The sequence below is a fragment of the Adiantum capillus-veneris genome, chromosome 15, assembly GCF_014529385.1.
Source record: "Adiantum capillus-veneris isolate H3 chromosome 15, ASM1452938v2, whole genome shotgun sequence".
NCBI lineage: Eukaryota > Viridiplantae > Streptophyta > Polypodiopsida > Polypodiales > Pteridaceae > Adiantum > Adiantum capillus-veneris.
In genome coordinates, this window is record NC_140945.1 from 127256067 (window position 1) to 127264570 (window position 8504).

The 8504-nt window shown below is 40.9% G+C and overlaps 1 pseudogene; it reads left to right on the top strand.

Annotated features, from left to right (window-relative positions):
• The first annotated feature begins 6270 nt into the window (after positions 1–6270).
• Positions 6271–6485, top strand: LOC147441466 (U2 spliceosomal RNA; annotated as a pseudogene).
• The last annotated feature ends 2019 nt before the right edge of the window (positions 6486–8504 follow it).

An 8504-nucleotide genomic window follows, 5' to 3' on the forward strand; every position in this document is an offset into this window, starting at 1 on the left:
CAGCATAAACTGCCAAAAGAGGGCTGAAAAATGCAGCTCCTCAACCGTAGCTCGAATGAAGTTTCTGATGGCTCGAATGGCTTCGAAAGGGGGGTAAAACGCTAGGACACCTACTGGAAACGCTCTCGAAAAGCTGAATTTACCGATGCCGAAGTCGAAACCCTGTTTGCACTCTTGAAAGTACGCGCGCGCGGACGCGATTTCGTGAATGAAATTGGCTCTTGGCTGTCGTCGTGACTGTGCACACACGTGCTCCCTCCGCACCTACGCTCTGATACCAATTGAAGGGGATCGGGGAGCACCACAGACGGAGAGTGAGAGAGAGAGAGAGAAGGAGACACACACGATGTGGGTGGGGAGACTCCAAGAGTGAGCAGCCCCCTATACACTTATGCTATGTATAAGGTATACAAGTCAGTGGGCGCCCAGACTCTAGACGGCCGGGCAAGGCACGGGCGCCTATACCCCAACACCGGGGATTAGAAAAAACCTTTTCTCTCGTACGATGACAGTTTTACTGACCATGTTTACATGGCTTTGTTCAAGCTTATGTCTTGCATTGCCAAAAATGTCAAGTTAACAAGGCAGAGCGCCTGAAAGCAGGAGGACTCTTACATCCTTTGGAAATTCCCAATGGAAAATGGGAAAGTATCTCTATGGATTTCATTGTAGGTTTACCAGCCACTATACGAGGTCATGACTCAGTATGGATGGTCGTAGACAGGTTGACTAAACTATGTAAGTTTATTCCGACCAAATCAACGGTTAAGACACCGGAACTAGCCAAGTTATTTGTGGACAATCTATACAAATTGTATGGGTTGCCAAGTAACATTGTTAGTGACCATGATTCCAAGTTTAACAACCAATTTTGGAGAGCTGTATTTAAACGATTGGGTACACAACTAAACCTCAGTACAGCTGATCATCCAGAAACGGATGGTCAAATGGAACGGGTTAACCACGTGCTAGAGGATATGCTAAGAGCATACGTCAGCAAAAAACAGTCAGACTGGGAAGAATACTTACCTATTCTTGAGTTTACCTACAATAGTTCTAAGCATGTCACAACAGGTTTTAGTCCTTTCATGCTCGTGTACGGGTTTCAACCTAGGTCACCAGTTACGATGGGGTTGGAAACTGAAAAAATCCAACAGGTTAAGGATTTTCTCCAAGACCACATGGATATGCTGAAGCTTGCTCGTCAGAATGTCCGACAAGCACAGGATCGGTATAAGAAATACGCTGATGAGAAACGTCGGTAAGTTACATTCAAAGAAGGGGAGGAAGTATTTTTACGTGTGCCAGAACATTCAGAAATACTCTGATGAGAAACGTCGACAAGTTACCTTCAAAGAAGGGGAGGAAGTATTTTTACGTGTGCCAAAACATTCAGAAAGTCTGAAAACTGAACCGACACCTAAATTATCTCCTCGATATTGTGGGCCTTTCAAAATACTCAAGCGAGTCGGTGATCGTGCCTACAAACTATTACTACCATCACATTCTCGCATTCATCCTGTGTTTCATGTAAGCCGTCTACGAAGCGGTTACATGGGGATGACAACGTCATTGACCAATAGGTTTTGGTTGCTTACATTGAACCTCCTACCTTACCGCATGAACCTGAACGTGTTCTGCATTATCATGAGTTGCGTACACGACATCACGTATGACAACAAGCCTTAATCAAGTGGAAAGACCGACCTGAAGAAGGTGCCACTTGGGAAAAAATTAGTGTTCTTAAAAAGAAGTTTCCCACTTTTGTTTTCGAGGACGAAAACTCTTCTTAAAGGGGGAATAATGTCAGGACAAGGGTCCTGTAACCTAAGAACTAGGATGGTCATGGACTACGGCCAAGGGTCGGGCTAGACAATGTGGACAGGGGATTTGTCTAGGGCAAGGGGCTAGGAGCCCGCCTATATAATGGGAGGTTGGGAGGAGGATCTTCAGTCTAGTTTTCCCTAGTTCTTACATAAAGTGACCATAGCTCATATGGAGCACTTTAATGAAATATTCATAAACATGTTATCCTTTTGCATAGTCCATAGCTCAATTATGTTTTTTTCCATGTGTCAACTATAATAAAGAAATAATTATCCATTCCATTACAAGTAATAGGCTGATTCGTAACATTTTCAAAACCCCCCATAGGTTGTACATTTGCCTCATTGGAACTTACATTCAAGTTTCCACCATTAAAAGGAGGCAATAGAGTGTCATAAATGTCATATGAGATTACATTATTGTATCTCGTAGATGATGCCAAAGGTTGAATAGAATCTTCCACAAATACAACATCTACATTTGATAGCCTTATCATCCAAATTTTTGTGCCGCTTTTGTGGCACCAAAGAATAAGCTAAACATCCAACCGAAGACATGTAAGTGATCAATAGATGGCAAGTCTTATTATGCCATGCTTCACAAGGAGTCATAGACTTCAAAGCTTTGGTAGGACACCTGTTAAGTACATAAGTAGCACACATTAATAGACTCAAGCCAAAAAAATTGTGGTAAAGCTTGACTGTTGACCATACTTCATGCCATCTCCATAAGTGACCTAATTTTTCTTTCAGCGACACCATTATGTTATGATATATATAACATTGTACTTTGGTGTTTCATCCCATGACTAGCTAGAAATGCATTAAATTAATGATACATATACTCCTCTCCGATCTAAACGAAGGTTTCCCACAGGATATTTAAAGACATTTTCAGCCATAACCAAAAATTGCTTGAAACACATAAACACTTTGGACTTAGCTTTAAGCAGATACACCCATGCATGTGGGGAGTAATCATCAATGAAAGTCTCAAGTATATGTAATTGCATAGGCCCACAAAGGTCACTATAAATAAGTTGTAATCTCCATGTCGCCCTTACTGAACCATCCTTTGGAAACATCGGATGTTGCATTTTACCCAAAATACAATCTTCACAAACATAGAAGGTGATTCAAGAGGTGGCAAAGAAGAACCATATCAAATTTTTGCAAACACAAAAAACTGGCAAAATTCAGATGCCCAAAATGTGCATGCCAAAGTTTGGCATCTAAAACAGCCTTTGAATCCATAACTACATTGGCAAAATTTTGTCCACACTTGTTATACAAAGTGAGCTTATATAGGCCACAACACAAAATGCCATATGAAACAATGTCATTGCCAAAATTGAGATCATGAACTATACATTTGTCATCCACAAACTTAACAACAAGACCAAGTCTTGCAATTGCAAATACAAACATAAGGCTCTTTTTTATCCTTGGTATATAAAGTGCATTGACAAGTATGAAAGAACTACCATTTGCAGTAGTTCACACAATATTTCCAACTCCCTTGACCGGATAAGAGGCATTGTTGGCACAAGTGATCGTAGTCCTGTGCGCAATAGCCTCTCGAGAGGCAAAAAAATCATGATGCGGAGTAATGTGCTTTGTAGCACCACTATCAAAGTACCAAACATGTGACTCTGCAACAATTGACATACATGCATCATGGACATAAGGATCATAAGTACACTCTACACTAAATACCCCATAGAAGATTCTACAATAGCTATACTAGTATTAGAACCAGACTCTTTCTTCTTGGCTTCTTTTGCCTTCAACTTAGGACATTGCTTTAACAAGTGATCATTAGTCTTGCAATAATGGCAATGCATCTTCTTTTTTGTTTTTTTCATCAGAATTCCTAGACAAGTTGTTATTGCCAATAGAAGCAGTAGTCATAGGTGATCTACTACTCATAGAAGAACCACAAGAAGTGGCAACATTGCTAATACCACCTCTTCTTTGAGTAACAACAAAAACCTATTCAACTACACAATGTTATTTCTTGAAAGTGATTATTGTAATAGCAATGTGCATAATGCATCAAACTTGGCAAACTGAGGGTTTCCTTGGATCATAAGCCTCCAAGTACTAGCAAAATTCTAGCAACTGATTGAGAATAGTCTGCACAAGTGAACTATGGGCAATAACTTCACCTGCAAAAATGAGTTGCTCTTTTTTGCAAGGTGAACTTCAAGGAATAAATTCACCTTCAAGGATATCAATGAGTTGCTCATTGATATCCTTGTACCAACAAGAAAAGTGTCCATTTCATCTTCCACTTGCATAATATCTGACTCTAGCTCTTTACGCAACAATGCAAATTTAGCCTCATTTCGACTTGTATAAAGACTAGCCAGAGTATCTCAAGACTATCTTATTGATTTTTGTTGAGCGAATGTGAGAAGTAATAGTTTGATTAACAGATAATGCAATCAATGCATGAGCGTGTGCATCTCTAACATCCCAAACCAGATTGCTGAGATGTAGGCAAAACAACTCTAGCAGTAAAACAAACGTGCTAGAACCTTCAACATCCTCAACAGAACTTGTATCCACAAAAGGCAAATGCACATCAATGCTCTGCATAACACTCCAAACGCCCTTTTTGACACGAAAACATGCATCATCTTGTAAGCCCACATTGGGTAGTTCAATTCGGAGAAAGTGAGCAAGGGGTGCTGGCAATGTTGTCAACCACGTCTGAGAGGATGAAACCTGCTTTGATACCAATTGTTGGAATTAGGATTAGAGGGATTCACACACATCTTGGAGAAGATGAAGAGACTCAAGGCACACAACAAAGAGCGTATTGCTTAGTATGCACGTAGAAAGATAAGTTAGCGCTAGAGTGATGGGCATATATACAATGCACGGGGGAAAAAAACCTCCCAATCAAATAGGTTTAGGGTGTCATGGATTAGGCTAGTAAAATTTAGTTACATTTGTGCCTTAGGGTATAAAGTTAGTTAGCCTCCTAAGTATGAATCATAACAACAATGTAGTAGTTTCTCTCTTGGTTGTTTGAGCAATTTCTCTTACTTCTTGTAAGCTTGGCTTGGTGTACTTGGTTGTTTTGAACCTTTGCTCTTTCTTCTAGTTGGACAAAGAAAGCACAATAAACAAACCTCTTGGTTGCTATGAGATGATACTCTTAACCCCACGTTGACTCTATTTGTAGTTAGCACATATAATAGGGCTTTCTTAGTTGTTTTTGAGCCAATTCTAAGTGAGCATAGATGGTATCTGATTTTAAAATTCACTAGTTGTGCTTGAGCCAATGGCTCTTACCTCCCACGGAAGAGAAGTCATTGGTGAATTTAAGCATAACTTGGTTGTGTTTGAGCTTTAGTTCTTACCTCCATGTTTATGTATTTAGGGTCTCTTTGTTACCATACATGTGCTAGCGGTGTGTGAACAAAGGGCATTTTTTTCCACAAAGACTAGAACTATTGTATCCTAGGAATATTCAAGCTATAATTAAGCAACCTATATAGGATTCCAAAAAAAGATCAATTTAATGGATTTAAAAAAAAAATTAAGCTCTACACCTTTCACTTCTTGGGTTAACCTTATCACTTAGAGAAGGTGGGAGATGCTTAATTGGTTTAAATCTAGGAGTTTTTAAACCGATTTATATTGATCGATTAGTTTATTGATTGATATGTAAGAACATATACGAGATATTGAAAAATAATGACTTTGCAATGTATAATACCTTTGAATAATATGACTAAACATATTATACGACAGTTATTCAGGTTTAAAATGTTTCACAAATAACGTATGATGCAACCTAGCTTCACGAGAGTGATGCATAGTAAGCAATAAACTTGTATGTTCTCATCAATCTCCAGGATCTTCTTATGGAAAACATATTTGGCAAAAAAATATGCTACTATAGAACCACGAAGACATATTAGAAACATAAAAGTGATGCCATATATATGTAGAGCTCAAAGAGAGATTTCATAATGAGAGCCTATCCTTCTTCCTAGTCCAAATCGTTATTGAGAGAGAGGTTGTTATGATGCCATAAGCATGCCCATCCTTCTTCTTAATCTCAGCTGTCTCAGGCTCTCCTAGTGGACGTAGAGTGCTCCATAAATCCTTCATCACGAGATGGCATTTTGCCTTGGATTGCCAAGCATGAAATCCATTACCACAAAACTTGGCGGTGCTATCCCTCGTCGTGGTGCACTTGGGTATGTGTGTAGCATTGGCAGGATGGGAGCGATCAAGCACCGCTCCTTTTAGGCAGCTTTTCGAGTATGTTGCATGTTTGTTGGGGCTTTAGTTGTAGATTAAAATCCCTTTAAATTAAGAGGCATCGAGGAAGAAGGTATATAAGGCGGTGCTGAAAATCAAACCCACAGGGGAAGGCGCAAGGGGGAGGAGGTATAAAAGCCAGAGAGGGCACTCAGGGAAGCTCATATCTTTCTCGGCCTTTTGGCTAAGATCAAGTGTAGTATCTGTTCTTATCAATTTAATATCTGATACGTGGTCCATCGGGCCACATGATATTAACCTAATTTTTAATATCTGATACATCGGGCCATGGGGCAGTCACCTTCCGGCAGCTTGCTGCCCGGGGGCTGCGCGCGTCGCCTCTGTATTGCACTGCCTCAGAGGCCTGGCGCACCCCCCTCCCAATCTCCACCATAACAAAAAGTCTGTGCAGGGACGACGGCGAATTGGATTGCTGTGATGCCAGACTTCTTTTCACGCTCTCGCTCTGGTCTCAGCGCCCTCAAGCTTTTGGCTTGGTTCATGACTCCCGTCTTGGCGGCTCAGAGCATTGGATGGGAATCGATTCTTGATCCGGGATTTCTCTGCAGGATGCCAATTGCTATAGCTTCAATTGGGTCTTCTTTCTTTCTTGCTTTGAAGCTGTCTTGAGTTCAAGGATACATCTTGGGATTGTCCCTGCTACGATAAAGTCCCTCTCCTCCCCCTCTCTCTCTTTCTCGGCCTTCGACAACCGTCCGTCACTCCGCAACCCGGGGTCATGTATGTGCCACCACTTCTCTCGTCACACCTTGATACGGTGTCAAGAGCCTAGGTTTGCCGACGCCTTCTGTATGCTGGAGAGCTCAAGGAGGTGATGATTAGAGAGCTAAGTTTTAGCCCGCGATTTGCGGTTGCGTTTACGTCGCGTAGAAGCCTCCCACACTTCTATATATTGCATACAAAATTACATATTTCTTGTTATTAGAGAGGTCTCCTCTTTTGAAGGCGTGTGATGTCGCTGTCAGATGCACATGGCCTACGTGGACATGCTACATCGACTTCAAGAGCCAATCCTGAGGTAGGAGGTTTAGTAAATCGGCAATTTTGTGAGCTTGTTCACATGCCCGGACAAGTCCATTAGATTAGGCTTTTCATTTTTGGAACCCTCTTGGTGTACACACGTTTTATTACACCTCGGTGGGCATCTACAAATACGAGCATGCAAATTTAGACTAGAGAAATCCAGTGCGCCGATTTCCCACGGCAATCGAATTCCTGTGATTGCTCAATCGAGATTCGACAAACCTCATAAGACCTACCTAAACTCATAATATTATAAAGAGGAGGAGGCGTAAGAAAACTGAGCGCCGCCATCTCTCTAGCATTTGTGAAAGTGCTCTACCTCTCCTTGCCCTTTTTTTTCTCTCGTGCTACACCATTGGTGCAACTTCTCCTGGCCAATTTGCAACCCATTTTCAATGTGCAAGTAGAACTACCAAGAGCCTTGAGTCGAAATGAGTCTCTCTCTCTCTCTCCCCCCCCAAAAACAAAACCCCCGATTCCCACCATCATATATACACGTCATTGTCCACCCCCCATGATCTTAAAGGATTTGTATTTTGATAGATTGCAACCAACGTCTAAGTGTGCCCAAGACACGTGTGGCCAACCTTTGAATGGCAGGGGCTCATGCCTCTAAGGCATGCTCGCTCTTTTCAACCTTTGAGCCATGCACAAAAAGTTATTTTAGCATCACGTTGGAACATCATCACCTCTGAGCCTAAGGAGTCTATGCTAGCATTCCTACCTTTCTTTTGGAATATGAGGTTTGACTCACCTTATAAATTGAAGTGCAGTTTTTTAAGCTCTATGGAATACCTCTCTAGCTTAGCTAATTATGTCACGATGTCACACACACTCACTAAGGCTATTATACATGCCACCACCTATGTACACATCCATGATTGTTCTATACATTATCATGCAAGTTGCAAGGCACGTCCTGTACGATGAAATGTGTAACTATTCAGATTGCTTTTATGTAGCTTGACTCAAACATTGTCCTCCGGCTTGCACAATTGGACAACACCCATACATGAACAGTATCAGGTTGGTAGTGCAATTCAAATTTTATAGTTTGTTGATGCTTTCTTTATTTTTTGAGTTTGTCAAAGCTTCCTTAAGTTTAGTTTAGCCACATGTTTTCCTTATGAGTGCATGCTCAATCTTGATCATCTATCTATATCTCAAGTAGACATGCACTTCTTTTGTCATAGTTTGGCAATTCAACTTATGTATTGGAATACTCAATGCATTCTGTACATATTTACTTTATTCCTAGGTGGTTGTTGTGAATCTACATGTATTTTTTTGGTTTGAAAGTGCATCTTAAATATTGCAGCCCAATGTTCTCATTTGCATAACCGGTTTGTAGCA